This window comes from Globicephala melas, chromosome 17 (assembly GCF_963455315.2).
Source record: "Globicephala melas chromosome 17, mGloMel1.2, whole genome shotgun sequence".
Taxonomy (NCBI): Eukaryota; Metazoa; Chordata; class Mammalia; order Artiodactyla; family Delphinidae; genus Globicephala; species Globicephala melas.
The window spans coordinates 17457695-17483320 of record NC_083330.1 but is presented as its reverse complement, the minus strand read 5'-3'; the positions used below and the strand labels follow the sequence as shown (position 1 = coordinate 17483320).

General features: G+C 38.4%; 1 protein-coding gene across 13 annotated transcripts in view; it reads left to right on the top strand.

Moving 5' to 3' along the window:
- Positions 1 to 25626, top strand: part of STAU2 (staufen double-stranded RNA binding protein 2) — a 302828-nt gene that overhangs the window by 147155 nt on the left and 130047 nt on the right. The gene's annotated exons all lie outside the window — the stretch shown is intronic.

The window sequence follows — 25626 nt, the reverse complement described above, 5'->3', positions numbered from 1 at the left end:
TTTTTGAAGTGGAAGATATTTTTTTAAAACATTACAGTCATAAGAACCTGCTAACAGTTACAACAAAAAAAATAGTTTAAATGGTTTTGCAAGTGATTGTGATTTCAGAGCCTGGCTCCTGGCTTGATGGCCTGCAGATTTAAAACATGGACCTAATTTTTGCATGCTTCACAAGCCTTTCTTCATTGCACTGAATTGCAGAATGTAGACTATTCTCAGTGTATTTTCACCCTGTGAATCACTGTCATCGTCGTGTTGAAGTGCAAGAACACATAACTCTGTAATGTGAGGTTTGTGTTAAATTTAGCGTGGGGCAATTTTATACTTGGCACACACATAAGAAGCTAGATTTTTACAGATGAATGACTAACAAGTTTTTTAAAAGATCATGCATTTTAAAGACTTACTGACGGCTCATGGAAAACTTTGTAAAATTTTTAGATACAGTTCAGTTGATAAAATCTTTTTTTTTTTTGTATTCACATTCCATGTTTCTTATTAACACAGGGTTTTACTTAAAAGCAGGTTCATTGTTTCTTAAAGGTAAACTCTAGCTTAATTCGAAATTGGACTAAGCTCAAAAGCATTCACTGGTATGTGCCGAATCCACCCACTAAAAGATTGTTCGGAGGCATTTTTCACATAAATATTTTTCCGTTAACCTTTTAAAAAGTTTTATTTAGCCCCTGTGAAATACACTGGCTCTTCTAAGGTTCATTAGAGATGACCCAAGACAAATACTTTTGGGATGGGAAGGAATTCTTAATAACCTTTTCAGTATTGAAGTTGACTTATCAAAATTTTTGTCACTTTTATGTTATATCCGTGTATTATTAAACTCTGTACATCCTGAAACCAGGAGGATAAACCATCCTGGTGACATGACATTAGAGAGATTGCATGCTTGTATCCCCTATGCTGTGTGCTGTATTTAGAACCTCTACATTTTGGAGGGGGGCGGGTGGGTGAAGTCTGTACTTTTAAGAGAATAGATGAATAGATTCTTTAAGTGTTTTGGGAGAATTCCCTGAACAGTTCCCTTTTGGGGCTCCCATAACAGAAGCCACTTTGTAATGACAGTTAAATTAGTTGGAGCCAAATAGGATTTAAATACAGAGCCAAATGATTCAACTTAATTATTTATTTAGACATATAAATACTATGTTGGAAATCTAAGTGTAGCTGACTTGTAGCAGTCTATTTTATTTTTTCTTCTTCCAGTTTCATTGAGATATAATTGACATATAGCACTGTATAAGTTTTAAGATGTACAGGCATAATGATTTGACTTACATCATGAAATGATTATCACAATAATTTTTGTGAACATCTATCATCTCATACAAAATTAAAGAAGTAGAAAAAAATATTTTTCCTTATGATGAGAAATCCTAATATTTGCTCTCTCATCAACTTTCATCTGTAACATCCAGCAGTGTTATTTCTGTGTATCATATTGCACACTACATGCCTAGTACTTATAACTGGAAGTTTGTACCTTTGTTGACTGCCTTCACCCAGTTCCCCCTTCCTTACCTCCCACCTCTAGTAGCCACATATCTGATCTCTTTTTCTATGAGTTTGTTTGTTTGTTTTTGAAGTATAATTGACCTGCAACACTGTGTTAGTTCCTGTTACACAACATAGTCATTAAATATTTCTATACATTTCAAAATGAGCACCACAGTAAGTCTAGTTATGACTTCACCATACAGAGATATTACATAGTTATTGATTATATTCCCCACACTGTACATTTCATACCCATGACACATTTATTTTGCAACTGGAAGTCTGTACCATCCTAATCTCCCTCATTTATTTCTTTCCTCCCCCAACCCCCTCTAGCAACTACCTGTTGGTTCTGTGTATCTATAACTCTTTTGTTATGTTTGTTCATTTGTTTTGTTTTTAACTTCCACATGTAAGTGAAGTCATACAGTATTTGTCGTTCTCTGCCTGGTTTGTTTCACTTAGCATAATACCCTCTAGGTTCGTCCGTGTTGTTGAAAATGGGAAGATTTCATTGTTTTTTAGGGCTGAGTAATATTCCATTGTATGTATCAAGTCAATCTACGGATTCAGTGAAATTCAGTACGATGAAGAAAGCCCGGGAAGCATGCAAAAATTAGGTCCACGTTTTAGATCTGCAGGCAGTCAAGTCAGGAACCAGGCTCTGCAATCACAGTCACTTGCAAAACCACTTAAACTGTTTTTTAGTTGTAACTGTTAGCAGTTTCTTATGACTGTAATATTTTAAAAAATATCTTCCACTTCAAAAATTAAATGCACATATACTTTAACTTTTTTTGTCTACTTACAGTTAGGTGCTAGCTGTGCCAGGTTAAATTGTCTTCAGGGTACAAAATTCTGTTGCTTTTCTGTACACTAACAATGAACTGTCACAAAAAGAAATTGAAAAAACAATCCCATTTACAGTTGCATCAAAGAAAATAAAATACCTAGGAATAAATCTAACCAAGGAGGTAAAAGACCTGTACTTGGAAAACTGTTAAGACATTGGTGAACATACGTTTTTTTCTAATTAGTGTTTTCATTTTCTTCAGATAAATACCGAGGAGTGGAATTGCTGCATCATAGTTCTGTTTTTAATTTTTTGAGGAATCTCCGTACTGTTTTCCATAGCGACTGTACCAATTTATATTCCCACCAGCAGTGCATAATAGTTCTCTTTTCTCCACATCCTTGCCAACACTTGTTATTTGTTGTCTTTTTTAAAAATTGAAGTATAGTTGATGTACAATATTATATAAGTTTCAGGTGTACAGGTGATTCACAATTTTTAAAGGTTATATTCCATTTATAGTTATTATAAAATATTGGCTGTATTCTATGTTGTACAGTATATCCTTGTAGCTTATTTATTTATTATACATAGTAGTTTTTACCTCTCAATCCCCTACCCTTATCTTGCCTCTCCCCATTGGTAAGCACTAGTTTATTCTCTACATCTGTGAGTCTGTTTCTTTTTGCTGTATTCACTAGTTTGTTTTATTTTTATAGATTTCACATGTAAGTGATATCGTACAGTATTTGTGTTTCTCTTTCTGACTCATTTCACTTAGCACAATACCCTCCACGTCCATCCACATTGTTGCAGATGGCAAAATTTTATGTTTTTTTATAGCTGAGTAGTGTTCCTTTGTACATATATACCACATCTTCTTTATCCATTCATCTATTAATGGACACTTAGATTACTTCCGTATCTTGACGGTTATAAACAGTGCTGCTGTGAACATTAGGGTGCATGTATCTTTTCAAATCAGTGTTTTCAGTTTTTTCACATAAATCCCCAGGAGTGAAATTCCTGGATCATATGGTAGCTCTATTTTTAGTTTTTTTGAGAAACCTCCATACTGTTTTCCATAGTGGCTACAACAATTTACATTCCCACCATCAGTGCAGGAGGGTTCCCTTTTCTCCACACCCTCAGCAACATTTGTTATTTGTGGTCTTTTTGATGATAGTCATTCTGACAGGTGTGAGGTGATATCTCATTTTGTTTTTAATTTGCATTTTTCTGATGATTAGCAATGCTGAGCATCTTTTCATGTGGCTATTGGCCATCTGTATGTCTTCTTTGGAAAAATATCTTCAGGTCTTCTGCCCATTTTTTAATGGAGTTCATTTTTTGATGTTGAGTTGTATGAGCTGTTTACATACTTTGGATATTAACCCCTTATCAGTCATATCATTTTCAAATATTTTCTCCCATTCCATAGCTTGTATTTTCATTTTGTCAATGGTTTCCTTCACTGCACAAAAGCTTTTAAGTTTAATCAGATCCCATTTGTTTATTTTTGCTTTTATTTCCTTTGCTTTAGGAGACAGATCCAAAAATATGTTGCTGCAATTTATGTCAAAGAGTATTCCACCTACGTTTTCTTCTAGGATTTTTATGGTTTCCATTCTTAGATTTAGGTCTTTAGTTCATTTGAGTTTATTTTTGTATATGGTGTTAGAGAATGTTCTGATTTCATTCTTTTACATGTAGGTGTCCAGTTTTCCTGGCACCACTTATTGAAGAGACTCTCTTTTCTCCATTGTATATTCTTGCCTCCTTTGTCATAGATTAATTGACCAGAAGTATGTGGGTTTATTTCTGGGCTGTCTATTCTGTTCCATTGGTCTTTGTTTCTGCTTTTGTGCTAGTACCACCATACTGTTTTGATTACTGTAGCTTTGTAATATAGTTTTAAATTAGGGCACATGTTCTTTGTTCTTCTTTGTCAAGGTTGTTTTAGCTATTCAGGGTCTTTTGTGTTTCCATACAGATTTTAGAATTATTTTTTCTAGTTCTGTGAAAAATGCCATGGACACTTGGATAGGGATTTCACTGGATCTGTAGATTGCCTTGGGTAGTATGGTCATTTTAACAATATTAATTCTTCCAGTCCATGAACATGTATATCTTTGCATCTGTGTTGTCTTCAGTTTCTTTCATCAGTGTCTTACAGTTTTCTGAGTATGGTATTTTACCTTCTTAGTTTAGATTTATTCCATTGGTATTTCAATAGGGGAATGAGAGACAGTGTTAAGCTTGCTTTTGTTTTAGGCATACCAGTTGAGTTTGTAGTTAAGGGCCCATTCATTTAAGGAAAAATAATCTGAAACTAGAAGGAAAGTCTTTAATCAGATTTTTAAAAATATTTATTTATTTAGATTGCGTCGGGGCTTAGTTGCAGGCACACAGGTTCTTCATTGTGGCACTCGGGCTTCTCTCTAGTTGTGGCGCGCGGGCTCCAGAGTGTGTGGGCTCTGTAGTTTGCAGCATGCAGACTCTCTAGTTGATGTGCACAAGCTCAGTAGTTGTGGCGCACGGGCTTAGTTACCCCGTGGCATGTGGGATCTTAGTTCCCTGACCAGGGATTGAATCTCTGTCCCCTGCATTGCAAGGCGGATTCTTTGCCACTGGACCACCAGGGAAGTCCCTGTAATCAGATTAACACAGTGTATCTTTGTGAAATATTCTCAGGAAAGATTGAATGAATTAAAAATTTTTCATGATTTAAAAAACTTGTTTGAATTACATTTTTACATACAAAAAGATTTCAGATACATGTTTTGTTAAAAAATGAAACCATATGAACCATTTTAGGATACATTTATTGATTGCAGTATGAGAGAGTTTTTAAGCATAAGAGCAAAGGATGAAATCGTAACTTAAAAAGAGATGGGTTTAGATACATAAAAACTAAAAATGAATTCAGGGAACAGCATAAGAAAATAAAAAGGTAAATGACAAACAGAAAGCATAACTTGCAGCATATGTAAGCACCAGGTTAAATATACCCAAAGGACACCTACAGGCTAAGTAACTTCCCAATAGAAAAATGGCCGAAGGACTTAGGGAGTCATTTAAAAAAAAACAGAAATTAAGTAATGAAAACTGTTCAGCAATCAGGAAAGTCCAGATTAGAAATAAATGTTATATAATTTCACATCTATATAATTGACAAGAATTTAAAAATGATGATTCTAGCCACTGAAGAAACAGATACTCACTTACTGCTGAGAAGATTGTGAATTAGCACTGCCTTTCTGAAGAAACAAGAATGCAAAGCTTAGGCCCAATTTTTTCTAAAGCTTAACTAAAAGGTATGGAAAAATATAAGAGAATGTCTTTTCCATAATAAACATACACAGGTTTATAATCAGAAAAAAATTGAAGTATATTTAAAACACTGACAGATACAACAAACTTTGGCCTGAATTGCACAATCTGGCTGAATTTAAACAACTGGTATATATTAAACAGCTATGGAGGTAGTTACTGAATACCTAAGTCTACTTGGGGAGACTTTTATGACTTTTTTTAAGAGGAGAAAATGAGTAGTTTTCTAAAGTTTGAATGAAATTTCAGCTTCTGAAATTTGTTTTAGAAATCTGAAATATGTGCTCCTTATTCTCAGAGCCCTGCGAGGATCAAAGGTGTTTAAAACTAGTATTCTTATAACCAAAACAGAGCAGAGCAGTGACACACAGAGGAAAGTCTCCCAGAGACTGAAAGCTGAAGTATTAAGAGCTACTAAATTATTTTCTGTGTTATCAAAGAAATTCTACAATAAACATAGGATAAAATAAGGGTAATTCTTGTAAGTACTCATTCATCAGCTTGTCTAGAAAGATGGAGGTTTATAACTCCCATATAATATATTATAATTTACCAAGAAATGTTAAACATGTATTATTTTTAAAGAAAAAATATAGGTAATACTTGATACATAATGAATTTAACACATACAAGTTATGAAGCATGATGATAAAATGAGCACTTACGAATCCACTGCTGCATTTGAGGACCAGAACGTTACCAATGTTGTTACCTTCACCACTTTCTTGTCCCTTGGCCTACCTTGCTTCTCCCCACCTGAGGTAATCACTCTCTGGATTTTATATATAGTCACCCCACCCTTTATTTCATATAGTTTTATCAAATAAGTATGAGTCCTTAACAGTATTTGTTTCGTTTTGCTTTTTTAACTTTAGAAACAGTGACATTATACTGTATATACTTTCTGGAATATTTTCTCCCATTTCAAATTATAATTTAAGATTAATTTATTTTGTTAACATATAGTTATTTCATCCACTGTGTGCATATTCTATAATTGATTTATCTATTCTCCTATTAATCCACTTGGGATATTTTCAGGATTTTGTTATTATAAACAATATTACTGTGAACATTTTCGAGCATGTTTCCTGGTATACATATGTAAGAGTTTCTGGGAACATACCTAGGAGTGGAATCTATGAATTACAGGGTATGTGTACATTCAGATTTACAGGAAATACTGTCTGCTTTGTAGTGGAAGAGTGGAGAGCCCTTCAAAATATCTAGTAGAAGTAGAAACATTTTAAATCACTTTTGTACCTCTGAATTCATTTTAATGATGAGTTTAATTGGACTTCAGTTCAAATTCCACTATATTGTTAATCTTATTTTACTCTTCTATTTTTACTTAGTCTTTTGAGTGGATAAAAATTTTAAATGCAGAAAAGGTGAGAAATCTCCCTGTGCTTTTGTCCCCATTAGCAGTTTCCACCCTGTCTCCCAAACAAGTAATTTTTGATTAGTTTCTTTAATATTACTCTAGAATCTTTTTACACATATAGAAACAAATTCAAATATGTATTATTTTATCCTCTAGCATTGTAGACACACTGTTCTATAATTTTCTTTTCACTCAACAATATGTCCTGAAGATCCTTCCATATTGATAATGTGTAGGACTTTATTATTTAACTAGTTTTGAACTGACGGGCATTTGAGTTGTTTACTGTCTTTTTATATTATAAATAATACTGCTGCATAAAGCTCATACATACATCCTTTTAAATGTGTGCTAGTGTATTTGTTGGATAAATTCTTACAAGTGGAAATACTAAGTCAAAGAATATGTGCACTTATAATTTTGATAAATGATGCCAGATTATGCTCAATAGAGATTTCCCAGCTTACATTCCTACTAGCAGTTTATGGGATTTCCTGTTTCCCCACAGCTTCAGTAACAGGGTGCTCTCAAACTTCTGGACATTTGCCAATCTGATAGCTAAACTATGGTATTCTGTGTAGTTTTATTTTGCATTTTTCCTTTTGTGAGTGGGATTGAGTATATTTTTTGTACATTTATGGGTCATTTCTATACTTTATTTTACTTCTACACTATTTATGTCAATGATATAGTTATATCTGTTGCTCATTTTAAAATTAGATTGTTGGTCTTTTTTTTTTCCTTACTTGAAAAGAGCGTGTGTGTGTGTGTGTGTGTGTGTGTGTGTGTGTTTGTGTTTGTGTGTGTGCCTTTATAATACGACTTGCTAATTTTTTCTTGTTCTCTTTGTTTACGGTGGAATTTTCTTTTTTTTAATATTTTTCATTTTTTTAACATCTTTATTGGAGTATAATTGCTTTACAGTGGGGTGTTAGTTTCTGCTTTATAACAAAGTGAATCAGCTATACATACACATATATCCCCATATCTCCTCCCTCTTGCATCTCCCTCCCACCCTCCCTGTCCCACTGGAATTTTCTTTTAAAGTTTGGTTTTCTTTTTAATGTATTTGAATGGCCTTTCTTTTATAATCTTTTATAGTATTTGTAATCTTAACATAGTTAATAATGCCTTCCCCGTTCTGAGATTATATAAAATCCTTTTAAGTTACTTTCTGGAACTTTTATAGTTTTATTTTTTGTCCTTAAATGTTTGATCCCTCTGGGATTTATACTGAAAGTTGGATCCAACTTTAATCCCCATTGCACTGAGACTTGACTGTTATACTAAGATTCTGTATGCATTTGGTATTATTCTGGACCTTCTATTCTCTTCTGTTCATTTGACTATTTATGCAGCAGTTTTAATCATTGAGTATTTTGTTTTAACATGAGTAAACTTAAACTTTGTTTAAAACAAATGTGAAAGAAGTTATGCTTGGTCTATGATCTTTCTGCACATACTACATGCATTATAAGTAATTGAGAAGATAAAAATCTCCTTGACATGAGAAATGAGAGGAGCAAGGGTAGTCAAAGCACCAATTAAAAGCACTAAAAGAAGCAGCAGGGAACTGCTGCTGGTTGAAGGCAGTTAGGTTTAGAAATGCAGTGGCGACAGTCTCCCTAAAACGTCTGTGTGTGATCAGTGTAGCATTCATTCATTCATTCAGAAAGTATTTATAGACTGCATTGTACTACTTTTTGTTTTATTGGTGATTTCAACGAAGTTTTTAAAAGTTGAAATTGCTTCTTGAAAAGCTAGTCAATCTGTAATATAAACGTGGTTAACTACTCCCCTTCCCCCCATTAGAAAAGGAGGGGGAACTTTTAAAAAATGAAAAGTGTAATTTGAAAAAAAATCTATTGTTTTTTATTTAAAAATAAAACCGTATAGTGCAGTACCTGAAATTGTCAGTGTTTAATATTTGGACAAACGAAAAAAAAGTGTTTTCACTTTTTTCCCACTGTATTAATGGTCTTAGATATCATCTAGACTTGTGGTTCTCAGCTTGGTGTTGCTGCACTTGATATAATAATAGGTGTCATTATTGGTATTACAACAACCTAATGGAAATAATGCATTCATTCTTAGAAGATTGCTTTGCTTTGGGTTAGAGCAATGAATGTCTGAATTCATATCTCAGACAGTTCTGAATCTCAGATTGGCACTGTTTGGTAGAAGGAACAGGAATATGATTTATTACTAAAGAAATGCAGTCTGTCTGAAAGGTAGATCCTTGAAACATGGTATGCATAGAACAAAAAGAAGACAAAAGTCCTAAGTGTGAAAAGGTTGGAGAACATCCAATCTCTTATTTTACAAATAGGAAAATTGAGGCTCAGGTGATTTTATAACTTGCCTGAGGACACTCAGTTAGAGGTAGTGAAAACTTGAACTTGTGTCTTCTGATTCTGAGGTCTGCATTTGTCACTAGACAACATATTTATTTCTATATCTATCACTTGCTGATAATTAAGGAAACTTTGAATAATGTTTTCTTAAAGAAATTCCACTAAAATTAAGTATGCATTTTCTTGAAAGAATGTTTCATATATCAGGTACCAGAATCTTTTAAAAAAAAACATTTAGGATGTTTCATAACGTGGAAAACGTCCAAACTATTGTTTCAGATACCAGTTTGATATTTGGGTGGATCATGTAAAAACACTAAAGTGGCTGAGGAAGCATGTGCACTGTTTGTTTTAACAGTGGAACAGCCATCTGCTTTACATGACTTTTCTTAAGACTTAAAAAATTTACGAATAGTCCGTTTTTAAAAACACTCTCAGGCTTTTGGGGTGATGTTATTCAAGTGTATTGTTTTATTCCAAGCTTTCTCGTTTGTGTTAAGATGATTCATAGACTTTTAGAGCTGAAAGAGATTTTCAGGTTCTAGTCTAATTCATTTTACAGTTGAAGGAAACAAGGTAAAGAGACAATCTGCAACTTGAACTCTGATAGCTAAGGCTTCAGTGGAGCACACTTACCACTGAACTGTGTCATCTTTTCTTTGTTACATTTTGTGCTAATACACATTTTTTTTTTGCTACTCTAAAAAAAATTTTAGTTTTTAAGAGCAGTTCTAGGTTTACAACAAAATTGAGAGGGAGATTCAGAGATTTCTCATATAAACCCTGTCCCCATATATGCATAACCTTTCACATTATCAACATAACTCACTAGGTGGTACATTTTTTTTTTTTTTTTTTTTTTTAAACAAAGGATGAACCTACATTGATATATCATGATCACTCGAAGTCCATAGTGAACCTTAGGTACATTTTATAGGTTTGGGCAAATGTGTAATGATATATATCCATCATTACAATATCGTACAGAATATTTTCACTGCCCTAAAAATCTTTTGTACTTTGTCTTTTTCTCTCTCCCTACCTCCCTTCACCCCTGACAACCACTGTTTTTCTTATTGTCTCCAGAGTTTCGCCTTTTCCAGGATCTCATGTAGTTGGAATCACAGATCTGTAACCTTTTAAGACTGGCTTCTTGCACATGGTGATAAGCATTTAATGTTCCTCCATGTCTTTTCATGATTGATAACTCATTTCTTTTTAGCTCTGAGTAATATTTCATTGTCTGGGTGTATCACAGTTTATTCACCTACTAAGGGACATCTTGGTTGCTTCTACGTTTTGGCAATTATGAATAAGGCTGTTACAGACATCTGTATGCAGATTTTTACATGGACATAAGTTTTTAACTTCTTTGAATAGATACCAGGAAACATGATTGCTGGTAAGAGTATGTTTACTTTTGTAAGAAACCACCAACCTACCTACCAGAGTGGTTGTACCATTGTGCATTCCTATTGACAAAGAGTTGGAGTTGCTTTAACTCCTGACCAACATTTGGTGGTGATGTCAATGTTTCAGATTTTGGCCATTCTAATAGGTGTGTAGTGATATCTGGTGTTTTGGTTTGTTTGTTTGTTTTTTTGCGGTACGTGGGCCTCTCACTGCTGTGGCCTCTCCCGTTGCGGAGCACAGGCTCCGGATGCGCAGGCCCAAGCGGCCATGGCTCACGGGCCCAGCCGCTCTGTGGCATGTGGGATCCTCCCGGACCGGGGCACGAACCCATGTCCCCTGCATCGGCAGGCGGACTCTCAACCACTGCACCACCAGGGAAGCCCCTATTAAATGTATCTTTTGCACATATTTTCTCCCAGTCTGTGACTTCTAATTCTCTTGATAATATCTTTTATAGAGCAGAAGTTTTTAATTTTAATGAAGTCCAGCTTATCAATTATTTTTTCATGGATCTTGTCTTTGGTGTTATATCTGAAAAGGCATTACCGTACCCAAGGTCATCTAGATTTTGTCCTATGTTATCTTCTAGGAGTTTTATAGTTTTGCATTTTACATATATTACTATGAGTTTTGTGAAGGATGTAAGGTCGGTGTCTAGATTAATTTTTTTACATGTGGATGTCCAGTTTTTCCAGCATCATTTGTTGAAGAGACTGTTTTTGCTCCATTGTATTGCCTTTGCTCCTTTGTCAAAGATCAATTGACTGTGTTTATGGGGGTCCATTTCTGGGCTCTCTCTTCTGTTCCACTGATCTGTTTGTCTATTCTTTCACCCGTACCACATTATCTTGATTACTGTAGCTTTGTAGTAAGTCTTGAAGTCGGGTAGCATCAGTCCTCCAGATTTGTTGTTCACCTTCAGTACAGCCTTGGCTATTACAGGATTTTTGCCTCTCTGTATAAACTTTAGAATCAGTTTGTTGATATCCATAAAATAACTTGCTGGGATTTTGATTGGGATTGCATTGAATCTATAGGTCAATTTAGGAGGAACTGACATCTTGACAATATTGAGTCTTTTTATTCATGAACATGGAATATCTCTTCATTTATTTAGCTTTTCTTGATTTTGTTCATCAGAGTTTTGTAGTTTTCTTCATACAGATCTGTATATATTTTGTTACATTTATACCTAAGTATCACATTTTTGGGAGGTGCTAATATAAATGGTATTGTGTTTTTAATTTCAAATTACACTTGTTCATTGTTGATATATAAGATATTTACTATCCATAATTTTATTTTATTTTTTTGAATTTTATTTTTTTATATAGCATGTTCTTATTAGTTATCTATTTTATACATATTAGTATATGTCAATCCCAATCTCCCAATTCATCCCACCACCGCCACTCCCCCACCCCTGACTTTCCCCCCTTGGTGTCCAGATTTTAAAAAATTTCTGTAAAAAAAATGCCACTGGGATTTAGATAGGAATGGCATTGAATCGATAGATTGTTTTGGTAGTCTGGACATTTTAATAATATTACATTTCACAATCCATGAACACAGGATCTCTTTTCATTTATTTGTGTGTTCTTTCATTTCTTTCAGCAGTATTTTATAATTTTCAGTGTGTAAGTTTTTACCTTTTTGGTTAAGAAAATTCCTAAATATTTTATTCTTTTTGATGCTATTGTAAATGTAATTGTTTTTGTAATTTCCTTTTCAGATTGTTTATTGTTAGTGTATAGAAAAACAACTGATTTTTGTCTGTTGACTTTATGTATTGCTACTTTGCTGAATTCATTTATTAGTTCTAGCAGGTTTTTTTGTGTGGAATCTTTCATGTTTTCTATATATAAGATTATATAATCTGCAAATAGAGATAATTTTACTTCTTCTTTTCCAGTTTGCATGCTTTTAATTTCTTTTTCTTGCCTAAATTCCTCTGGTTAGAAATTCCAGTATTTGTTGAATAAAAGTGTCAGAAATGGGGATTCTTGCCTTGCTCCTGATTTTAGAGGAAAAGCTGGACTATTTTTTTTAATGTATTCACTCTGACCCCAAATTTTTATTTTTCAGAATTTGTCCTTCATAAATATTGTTTCCTTAATTTCTGCTATGGACTGTTTTTAGGAAGTTCGTTTCTCTTGCAGAATGAAGCCTCTGGTTGTCAGCTTTCAGAGGGAGCGTCTTTAGCATGCTCATGGTCACATAGAATGACAGATTTCGTAGGGCTCTCTTTTGTTCTCTTTCTGATCTGTTAAGCTTTTTGCCTCTATTATGGTATAACACTCAGCTGTTAGGCTCCACTAATTACAGCATATAGCCCTATTGTTTTCTTAGAACATAAATTGCTCTCCTTCTGATACAATTAAATTTGGTCCCTTTTCAGGAGAGTTTTAAGTATCAGTTGTCTTCCAGTGATCTGACTCTTACTTTATTTATTTATTTATGGCTGTGTTGGGTCTTCGTTTCTGTGCGAGGGCTTTCTCTAGTTGCGGCAAGCGGGGTCCACTCTTCATCGCGGTGCGCGGGCCTCTCACTATCGCGGCCTCTCTTGTTGCGGAGCATAGGCTCCAGACGCGCAGCCAGTAATTGTGGCTCATGGGCTTAGTTGCTGTGCGGCATGTGGGATCTTCCCAGACCAGGGCTCGAACCCGTGTCCCCTGCCAACCACTGCGCCACCAGGGAAGCCCCTAAGGAGAGTGTTTGAAACCAGTATTTCAGATTTGTTCTGTCCCTTTGGGCCTTCTTCTTAGCTGTCTCTTTCCCTGGTTCTTTCTGGGAAATTAGCTGGTTTACGTTGGAACTTGCTGCTGCTTTCCTGAAGCTACTAGACTCCTGTGAATTGCTTAGCACCCAAATCTCCAGTGTTTTCAAGAGTGCCCTTAGGCTTGAACTTCCCTACATTCCATTTAAAATAAAGTCACTTCCTTTGGGAAGGCTTCAGAGCTCTGTTCTCATGGACTACCTCACCCCTGGGCAGAATTCTGAGTCCCTGTTCTGGAGTGGGAATGGGGACAGTGGCCCACTTCTCTGAGAGTGACACCTCTGCTTTGTGAGCAGGGTGTTGGTCAGGGGAGGTAATCTCTGGTGTTCTTGGTTTGCCTTTTCTGACATGAACTTCCATCCTGTGAGCAAGCTGAGGAGAGAGCAGTCAGTTCTCAAGTGTTCTCAGCCTGCTGTGCCTGTGTGGAGCTTTCCCTGTATGAGTGGTGGCTGGGTGGAAGAAGGGATTGCCTGACTTTTTGTCTGTATACATGAGGAATTTAACTTTTGAAGCTTGGAGCTGGGGGAAGTGAGAAATTCTGGTGGCCTGCCGTTCTGGTGAGATACCATATTACTTATAGGCGGTTGAGGAGAAAAAGAGCCCTATCTTTGTAGCTGCATGTGGTGGACGGAATGGGTCATGGCTCAAGTGCCAAAGACTTTTATTCTTATTGAGATTTGTTAGATTTTCCTGAATAAATGTGCAGTGATTTCTGATGCAAAACCTGGAGCTAGGCTAGGTGTCACAGGTTGAGGGCATAGTCCTCTACAAGACTGCTTCACTTCAGACAACAGCCACTATTGGGAGGATTTCCAAAGCCACCCTCACTTCTGACCAACTGGCTATAAATTCAAGGCTTCCCACTACCCTTTAGATTTGATAATTCACTAGAATGACTCACAGAACTTAGGAAAGTCTTTTACTTAAGATTACAGTATTGTTATAGCAAAAATGATTCAAGTCAGAACTAGCTAAAAGAAAGAGACACAAATGGTAAGATCTGGAGGGTCCCAAACACTAAGCTTCTGGTATACTTTTTTTGATGTCCTTTTCCCATGGAGTCAGGAATGTGTCACTCCCTACCCAGTGATATGTAATATGCACAGAGTATTGCCTGCTAAGCACTCAGTTTCCAGAGTTGTGCAATTTTTGTGGGCATTTATTTCACAGGCATAACTGATTGAGTCATTAGCCATGAGGTTGATAACAATCTCCAGCCCTCCTCCCCCTCCTCAGAGGTTGGGCTGCTACCATGGGACTCAAAGCTCCAACCCTCTAATCACATAGTTGGTTTTTCTGACATAACCATCCCCCATTCTGAGTCATCTTGTTGCATAAACTCTGACGTGGTCCAAGGGGTGCCCCATGAGTAACAAAGACACTCCTGTCACTCATGAAATTCTAAGGATTTAGAGGCTGTCTCCCAGGAAGTGGGGACAAAGTCCAGCCAAATTCTCTATTACATGGGAGAATGTTTTATTTGTTATATGCCCTTATGTTCAATTTCCAGGGACTTAAAAATATTTTAAAATGAATATTCTCTAGTTTTGGCTGTTTGTTGGGGTGGGTCCGTAGATCTCCACATGTCATCTTTTGGAAATAGAATGTCCTGCTTTCTTTTGATTAATATTTATAAGATATGTCTTTTTTCCTCATCCTTTTACTCTCAGCTTACCTATATAACTATATTTGAAGTGAATTTCTTTTAGGCAGCATGTAGTTGGGTCATATTTTTAATCTACTCTGACAATCTCCTTTTAATTGGTATATTTAGATCATTTATATTTAATGTAATGATATGTTAGGACTTAAGTCTGACATCTTATTTACTTTTTTTTTTTTAAGTAGGGTTTTTAAAATATTTATTTATTTATTTTTGGCTGCATTGGATCTTCGTTGCTGCGTGCGGGCTTTCTCTAGTTCTGGCAGACAGGGGCTGTACTCTTCAGTGTGTCACACAGGCTTAGTTGCTCTGCGGCATGTGGGATCTTCCCAGACCAGGACTCGAACCTGTGTCTCCTGCATTGGCAGGCAGATTCTTAACTACTGCGCCACTCTATGGGTTACTTGATCACTTTTTAGAATTCTAGTTCAGTTTCCACACTCTTGATTCCTTTGGTGCCCAAGGTGGGGGACTCCTTTTTATTGCTGGATGGAGTAGGAATTCTGGTCCCTGCATGGCCTTCACTGACACCACAGCGGGGATAACCTTGTTACCACTAGGTGATGATTAAAGTCCTGACTCTCCACTCTTCCTCCTCTGACACCACTCGTTACTGCCAGATTGGGGTAGAAGTCCAGGCTCCCTGTGTGGTCTTCACTGAGACCATGGGGTGGGATCATGATCCCTGCTTCATAGGGTCATTGTGAGGATTACTGAGCTAATATATGCAAAGCCTGCTATCTAGTAAGGACCGCATGAGTTTTAGCTACAATTATGACTGTTTTGTGAGCTCTCTGTAACAGAGGCTCAGGATGCTAACAGAAGGATACTGTTGGGGCTGCTTTGTTAGGCATTTCAGTATGTGTTTCTTCCTGCTGAGGGATTGGTCATTTGTGTCATGTGGCAATATACATAATCCGTTTTTAGTCTTTTTTACGTCTTAGGGGAAATAGTCACTAATGGATTTTTTTCCTGTGAAGAAAGATAACTAGTGAGGATGATCTTTATTCTACCAGCAATGTTTTTATCCCGTTTGAATAAACTTAATAATTGAACACAACTCATTGTCTTCACAAGCTGCTCTCACACTTCATTATCACCGCAGAAGTTTTGTCCTACTCCGTAGAAATATTCACAGTTGTATCTTTATGGAAAATGTTGAGCCTTGAACACATTTCTGCTACATAAGCCAACTAAGTGAGACCTTCTTTACTATTAAGATGAATGTGAGTTTATTCACCATACTCAGTGTCCTGCCCTTCGTAATTATATACTTTTTATTTTTCTCTTTTAAAGAAAAAATAACAATTCAACCGTGGGTTTGAAAACTCTGACTGGCCCCTTTCTTTGGCTAAGTTAGTGTACATTTGTGTAATAGAACTGGCTTTCCAAAGGCATTGCCCAGTTCATTTCAAATTGTTTTCTTAAAAAATGAAAAGATGAATATTCAAAAAAACTTTTGTTGCTGTTATTGTTGTTTTTGTTTTATTAAAGAAAATGTATCATTTACCATTTCGTTCCCTCCCCCCCCTAAATTGCACAGCTGATACAGTCAAGGCACAGTCTCTTTCAGGTGTGCTGGCGGCTGCATCATGCTGTCCTGTCGGGCCTCTGCCCTGGAGTTCCACCTCTGTGGATCAGGAATGGACTAAGCACCTCTCCTTCTTGGCACTGTGCTCACCACAAGACTTGCATATCTTCCGAAAAGTTCTTTGTCAGTAGTTTTATTCATAAGCATTCACCAAATTAATAACTTTTCACATACATCATGTTAAATGGAGCAAAAAAAAATAAGACCAATAAAATACACAAATTAACAAAATCAGTGCTTTCATCCAACTCAAGGGCAAGAGCCAGGTTAATTTTTTTTTTTTTTTTTGCGGTACGCGGGCCTCTCACTGTTGTGGCCTCTCCCGTTGCGGAGCACAGGCACCGGACGCGCAGGCTCAGCGGCCATGGCTCACGGGCCCAGCCGCTCCGCGGCATGTGGGATCTTCCCGAACCGGAGCACGAACCCGTGTCCCCTGCATCGGCTGGCGGACTCTCAACCACTGTGCCACCAGGGAAGCCCAAGCCAGGTTAATTTTCACCACTGATTTAAGTTATGCTTTTTGAGTACATTAAAATATGTCATTTTGTTTATTCATTCAATAATGACTCTTTTTTTTTAAATGTAGCTGTTTCTTTTAATCCAGATAGGTTTAGTCTCATCTATACCATAAGATGTGACCAGATTTTCGCTAGTTGAGACTTCACCTTCCAAGGTGATTCTGAAACTGACCTTAAAAAAGGAACTTCTAACAAATTATTTACCTGTTTGTTTTACTTTTTCATTGTATTGCTTTTATCCAGCATTTCCTTTCTTAGTTTAATTTTCAGAAGTTTCCCTCAAATTTTGCGTTATTAATGTTTGTCTCCATTTAAATAGTTGCTTAAAAATCAGGCAGAACTAGGGACCCAAGGCCCTCCACTGGAAGACCAGCTCGATAACGAGCTGTGTGGGAAGAGAGAAGTGGGGTCCCACCAAAATATCCCCGTTTCATTCATCTCAACAGCAGGGCCATGGGAAGGAGGGATTTCTAAGTTCCAAACAGCCTAGCAGCTTAAAGATCATGCAGAGGATGGATTGTCTATCCCTCTACTCCATGAGGATGGCCATGGTGGTCCAGTAGGTTCTTTCTTGGGTCGCATGTACTCTCACCTAATAAATGACCTCAGGCTTCTCTGGCAAAGAGCAGAATCCCAGCCATGGGGCCCACACCCCCATCAGGTTCTCTCTTACTCTCACAGAACGAGCGGTCAAGCAGCCAGAGCCTGGGGAGCCAGGGCTGCACATTAGGCGCATCAGTGGTCAAAGCTGGAGCCCTCAAGGTCCTCTCTACCTTGAGGTCTCAGCACTGCTTTGTTCTAGGACCTCTGTTCTGGGAGATGCCCAGAGCAGCATAACGATGCTTTCATGTAGTTGGGTTTTTAAAACTTTTTAAAGTTGTAAAAATGGTACAGAGAGGTTGTATGTACCCATCACTCAGCTTCTCCCAGTGGTGACATCTTAGGTAATTATAGTACATTATCGAAACGAGGAAATTGACACAGGTATGATACAATGAACTAGACTACAGACCTTACCTGGATTTTGTGAGTTTTCATATAAATGTCTTTTTAAAATCACTGTCAAACTGGTAAATCTTGCTGTTTTTGCTCATTCTTTTCTCAGATTTCCTGTTTTGAACCAGCAGTTTATTTTCCTGGTTTTAGGAATTTTTCAATTATAATTTTTTGAAACTTTAAACTTAAGGTTTTTTAAACAGATTAGAATGATGAGATTTTGCCACCATCAGGACACACAAGGGAAATTCAGTGAGTAGCAAATGCTAGGAGAGGTGGACTTTACTTTTACAACAGGAAAACCAGTCACATCATGTATTTATACCTGACTGCCACTTGAAACTTTGGACAAGAGAAGATTAAAATAAAACTCATTAAGAATCTATTTTGCCAGTAGCAACCAAGTAACTTTTGAGATAGCCAGTTCTAAACTGGCAGGCACACACCCTCAAAACCTGGGGTGTGTTTTAAGATAATTGATGCCAGTCAGGAAGCAGGACTCTGTCTTCTGAGGTAGTACTAAACAAAACGTCTGATCGGAGAAGGAACAAAGTTCTGAGGCATCAGCTTTCAAAACACATAGAAATAATTGACTTTCTTCTTAGAATGTGGTGAGTCATCCTTGATGGTGTCTACATAGGAGCAGAGTCTACCCACACGTGTTAAATCTCAGTCCGAAGAACCCACCACCGTTTCTGCTCTTTCTTTCATTTACGAAAGTGTTTTACCTCTGTGTGAATTATAACTTTTTGTTATGAAAAACTCACTGTGACAGAGTAGACCTGAGTACTCTTGGGTATTTGAATATTTATAAACAGAACATGGAGTCCAACAGTATTGTGGCAAGAATTCAAGGTAATTTATGGAAACAAGCAGTAAGATTTCTCTCTCAGAGCTTTGGTATAAAAAGTGACAAGTTCAGGGCTTCCCTGGTGGCGCAGTGGTTGAGAGTCCGCCTGCCGATGCAGGGGACATGGGTTCGTGCCCTGGTCCGGGAAGATCCCACATGCCGCGGAGCGGCTGGGCCCGTGAGCCATGGCCGCTGAGCCTGCGCGTCCGGAGCCTGTGCTCCGCAACGGGAGAGGCCACAACGGTGAGAGGCCCGCGTACCGCAAAAAAAAAAAAAAAAAAAAAAAAAAGTGACAAGTTCATTTTATTAAGCAATAGCTATGTGTTCATTCCACAGACTTGCAGAGAAATCCCTCTTTATAGACTAATATTAACCACTTGTACCAGTGAAGTGACATTATCTTTCTTGCTCCGTTGACTTGCCCTGTTGTTCTGATACCCCGATACCACTGTTCTTCAGCCTCTGGAAGAGTTATGATGTTAGTGAACATCAAAAGGCCAGGTTCTGCTAAGTTTGTTTATCTATACATATGATAAGACGTTTTAATAGATCTCAATTCAAAATGTCCTCTTCAGCTCTTCCAGTAAGAACTGGAGCTCCAGGAAAATGCTGCAGGAGGCTTTGCGTGCTGGAGGGTTTACACACCTATTTGAGAGAAACGTGAACCTAATGGGGAAAACAAGTAAAAAGGGCACCATGGCCTGACATTCCTTATTTGTAAGATGTCGCAGTCCCTGGCAAGTTGGGGCTTTTAAAATCCTGTGTGAACATTGTATAATCTAGGGAGATTTTGGTGAGGCAATCTCTGGAACATCTAAGAACAACCATGATGACATTGGTCAACCATGGAACCAATCTGGGTAAACCTCAGTCTTGGAGTTTACTTCCTGGATTAAACCTAGGTGTTTGGAACTGGCTGGACATTGCATTTTGTGCTCTTCTTGTTCTTTCAGGGGGCCGTTTAATGTAATGTTTAAGTATCCAAGCTCTAGTGACAGACTACCTGGAGTTAAAGTCTAGCATTGCTAATCATTATCCATACGACCTTGGCTGTGTTTTGTGACTTCTCTGTGCTTCAGTTTTTTCATCTATAATATAGAGAAATAAAAATCCATTTCATATGGTTGTTGTGGGGTTTAAATGAGATAATGCGTGTAAAGAGCTAGAATAGTGCCAGTGTTGTATCTGCGGTGTAGCCACGTACAGTGGTTTCAGATCGACAGTATTGAGATGGGAGTATTGGGGCTTCCCTGGTGGCGTGGTGGTTGGGAGTCCGCCTGCGGATGCAGGGGACGCGGATTCGTGCCCCGGTCTGAGAGGATCCCACATGCCGCGGAGCGGCTGGGCCCGTGAGCCATGGCCGCTGAGCCTGCGCGTCCGGGGCCTGTGCTCCGCAGCGGGAGAGGCCACAACAGTGAGAGGCCCGCGTACTGCAAAAAAAATAAATAAATAAAATAAGATGGGAGTATTAAAGGCAAAATCAGGGACGGAAGATAGATGATGGGAGAACGGGTTCAGGACATCTGCAGATAGAGGGTAAATATAACAGATATAACAAGCCTGAGCAAGGGAATACCTTCCAAGGCCATGAGCAAAACCGAGGTCAAAGCCAACAGGAAAAAAGGCTTGGGCCTGTGAGGTGGTCACATGAGAGAAAGTTTATCTGTGCAGTAATCAAGTAAATGTAAATTAATATAACAATGAATGTTGTAGAGTGGCAGTAATTATTTAGAATAACTAAAACCTGTTTTGACAGACGTGTAGGAAAACAGGTTTTAGTCACCCATTGCTAATAGAAGAATAAATGGATATAGTTTTTCAGGAGACAGTCAAAAGTCCTTAAATATGTATATCTGAACTTACTCTTTGAATCTGCTTTTCGGTCTTTACCCTACTGAAAAGTGACTTAAATTTACAACAGGAAGAACCTAAATGAATTGTGACTGATCCAAACACTGTTACTAATATTCATGTTGAAAATCATTCGGTAGTTGACTGCATAAATCCACAAGTGCCTTTACAGTCTTTCAATGGCTGTTACATCACTTGAGCTCTGCAGAAAGGAATCTTCTTTATGCACGAAGAAAAGTCGATTCAGGCTTTACTGTAGAATAAGGGAGCCTGTACTCTGCATGAGTTCTTATACTGTGATGTAATGCCTCCCTTGAGTGTTGGGAGAGCATTTTCTTTGCTTTATAATATTGCTCTTGGCAAGCCCATTACTTCTGTATAATAGCAGTACTGAGATAATGCTGTTAGTTTCCTGATTTCTTAAATTGAGTATAGAATTTAGAGTCATACATTGAGTTATTCCTTAAGTAAGAATTACATATGGTGTTTTTGCAGCTAGTGAAAAAATTAAAAAATTAATAATATGACATAGCACTTAATCAAACTGGCAAATATTTTTACTTTGTTGAGATAAAATTGAAGTATAATAAACTGCACATATGTGTACGGTTTGATCAGTGTTGACATAGGACTGTTTTTGCTACACTTCTGATACCAAATGTATAGGCATTTTTTCCCCCATACCAACCCATTCTCCAATTTTCCAGGCACCAACAGGGTGTCCTACAGTTCAGTTCTGACATTCCCCGGAATTAGCACAGACTCCGCAGATTAAGGGCTCCGCCACACAAGATGCCCCACTTCGGCCAGTCACAAGTCCCATGTTGCCACCGGTACTCCTGACCAACTGGCTATAAATTCAGGGGGTTCCCACATCTCCCTTCTCAAGTTCGATAATTTGCTAGAACAGCTCACAGAACTTGGGAAGATACTATCACTGGTTTATTATAAAGGAATTTAAAACAAAAAGCCAGATGAAGAGGTACACAGGATGAGGTTCGAAAAGCTCTAGAGCACAGAAGCTTCTGTCCCCATGGAGTTGGGGAGCCCGATCCTCCCGGCATGTGGATGTGTTCAAACCTCAGAAGGTTCCCAGACCTCCTCATTTAGGGGTTTTGTGGTGGTTCCATTATGCAGGCATGACTGATTAAAATGCTGGCCGCTAATGATTGAACTCAAATCTCCAGCTCCTCTCACCTCCCCAGATGTCAGGTGGTGGGGCTAAAAGTACCTTTTTTTCCTATTTTGGTATTAGATATTATTTAAAAAATCTTTGCCACTTAACGGCACTAACAGAGAACAGTGGCAAGGATTTTTTAATAATAATGTCCAGTACAAAAGTAGGAAAGAGAAACTTGCATATATTAGTATGGAAGCGTGAAATTGGCACTGCTGTTGGAGTTGTACCAACTTGGAGCAGTTTGTTAGTGTCAGAAAAACTAAAATGCATATTCTTCGAACTAGCAATTCTGCTTCTAAGTGAAGGAAATCAATCTTCATGTGAGTAAGGATGTAATTGCAAAAAATATGTTTCACTATATTGTTTTAATTGCATGAAAAGGAGATAAATTAGATGTCCAACAATGCGGAATTGTTTAAGGAAACAATTCATATAATGAAAATTTAAGCCTTAAAATTATTAATGAAAGTATATTGTTTTGTAAACAACAAAAGGATCATGTGGTTTTTTGTTGTTGTTTTTTTCTTTTTGCGGTACACGGGCCTCTCACCGCTGTGGCCTCTCCCGCTGCGGAGCACAGGCTCTGGACGCGCAGGCTCAGCGGCCATGGCCCACGGGCCCAAGCCGCTCCGCGGCATGTGGGATCTTCCCGGACCGGGGCACGAACCCACGTCCCCTGCATCGGCAGGCGGACTCCCAACCACTGCACCACCAGGGAAGCCCTCATGTGGTATTTTTATGTTTTAACTTATTTTTTCAAGTGAACAAAAAGGTATATAGGAAACAAGACTAAAAGTATATTTTTAGAGCCAAATGAAAAAGTAGTTTCCTCTGGCTAGTGAGATTCATCTGTATTTTTTCCAATGCATATGTTTTCTTTTTAAATTTTTTTGTTGAAATTTTTCCTGGATATAAAGCTAACAAACACAAAGGCATAAAGTAAATCCATAAAATGGGATTGGTATGTTATTTTAAGCTATATAAATCACTTATTTTTTTGGCTGCGCCGTGCGACGTGCGGGATCTTATTTCCCGGACCAGGGTTCGAAGCCAAGCCCCTGCGGTGGAAGCACCGAGCCCTAAGCAACTGGACCGCCAGGGAAGTCCCATTTATTTTTAAAAGCAACTCCTTTATGTTTAATGCCGTCAGGATGAAGTCTCCTGGAGCTTCGCCCCTTCCTGCCTCCTCCTTCCCCCGTTGCAGTTTGCACCTCCTCCTTCTTTTTTTAAAAATTTATTTATTTATTTATCTTTGGCTGTGTTGGATCCTCATTTCTGCGTGAGGGCTTTCTCCAGTTGTGGCAAGCGGGGACCACTCTTCATCGCGGTGCGCGGGCCTCTCACTGTCGCGGCCTCCCTTCTTGTGGAGCACAGGCTCCAGACGCGCAGGCTCAGTAGTTGTGGCTCACGGGCCTAGTTGCTCCCCGGCACGTGGGATCTTACCAGACCAGGGCTCGAACCCGTGTCCCCTGCATTGGCAGGCAGACTCTCAACCACTGCGCCACCAGGGAAGCCCCCGCACCTCCCCCTTCTTGCTTTCCTGGGCTTACTCTGCTAGTGCCCGCGTTTGCTCATGCTGCCATCTGCCTTCAGCCCTCTTCCTCCCTGGCCCAGTTCTCCTCATCCATTGAAATGTGCCGTCAGTACCACCTCCAGGAAGCCTTTGCTGAGCTCCTACCGCTCCCTAACCCACCTCTCCAGAGGCGCTTACCACCCTATGTTATTTATCCCTTTCATTTTCCTCTCCTGAGAGACTGAGGGTGACTTGAGGTCAGGACAGTATTGGTTAGCACAGTGCCTGGAACCTAGTAGTCGGAGCTTAACTGGTGTGTGTGTGTGTGTGTGTGTGTATGTGTGTGTGTGTGTACAGTAGAAATAAAGATATGATGGGATCAAACAAGCCAGAGTATTGGAAGAAGTGTGAATATATTTGCATGATGGGAGCATGGGTTCCGCATGAGTATTTTAGTAGGATGGAGAGGTGAGGAGGGGCCAGGTCACTGAGGGCTTCATATGTCATCCTAAGAAGTTTAGATTTTATCGTGTAAGTGAGGGAGCCAGTGAAGACTTTAAAGTAAGAGGGTGGCTGGTCTTAGCATTTCCCCGAGTGTTAGATATTATTAATATTATGTGAAAAGCCTGGATATAAAATAAATTTGGGAAATCCTGGGTTAAACCAAGTTGAATAGATTTCTGTTCTTCTGGACTTCTCAGTCTTTACTGTGCTCATGTGCATTTTTAATCCTCCAAAAGGATGTTTGTGTGTGATATAATTTTCATTATTTCCCCAATTTATTTATCATGGAACCCTTATATTGGGGGACTGTGTTATAGAACACATTTTGGGAAATGGACACTGGGGAGACTAGCAGCGGTGAAACTTTTAGTGGTTGTTAAAGTAACCCTGGCCAGAAACACTGAGGGCTTGTATCAGGAGTTAGTGGTCGGAAACGGGGCGGCAGGACCAAGGGCATTAAGCTGTGTCTCTCAGAGCACATCCTCCAAAAGTGGTGATTTATCAGTAATTTTAAAAGATAATATCATGATTTGAGAGTCGTTAAAATCTGATCCAAAGATATTAGAACAAGCAGTGTGAAATGTGGTTTGAAACCTCTCTGAGACAAATGGTAGTCAAAGGAAAGTGCTGTTTTTATATGTTTACAACCCTGCCAACTGCTGACACAGCCCCAGGCTCACTCCTCTTGATATTAGAACCTGTGTGTGTCCTGGCTTGAACTAATGCACTTGGTGATGACGGGGCGAATTCTAGACTGCACACGGCAGTTACTTGTTTGTGGGTGACTCAAAGATGGTTGCCAGGAGTCTAGGTTGGGCAGCTGAGCAGGTGGATGGTGGTATCATGATGAGGTAAGCCAGATAGGAGACAGTTTGGGGGAGAAGATGCTCTGTCGCTTTTTGACATGTTCATGAGATAGAGTTGACGGTGGGACATAGGAGAACACCAGTAGGCCGTCAGATATAGGAGTTTGTTCCTCAGATGGTTTGGACTGACCCAGTCTTCATTTTTACCCACTGTGTCTCAATTGCTGCATAGGTTAGGGATTTTGCAGCAAAATCCATGTTAGGGATCCCTTTTATGAGATCATAAAATACTAAGTTGCAGGGTGAAGACCCTGCACATTCCTAATCTTATCCCATGTTGCACTTCCACACATCAGTTACCTGTGTTCCTCCACAGCTTCCCTACCACGTACATTTTCCCCTGAAGTCACTTCGGTGGCTTGTTTATACTAATGATTTTAGGAATATTGAAACATGCGTTATTCACCTCCAAATAGGAGACTGCCGGTGCCTCTGCAAGCGTGGGGAAGGTGCTTGCTTACAGCGTTTCTCACTGCTCAGTCACTGTGTCAAGTGAAATCCTTGAGTTAATAATGTTATAACATGTTTC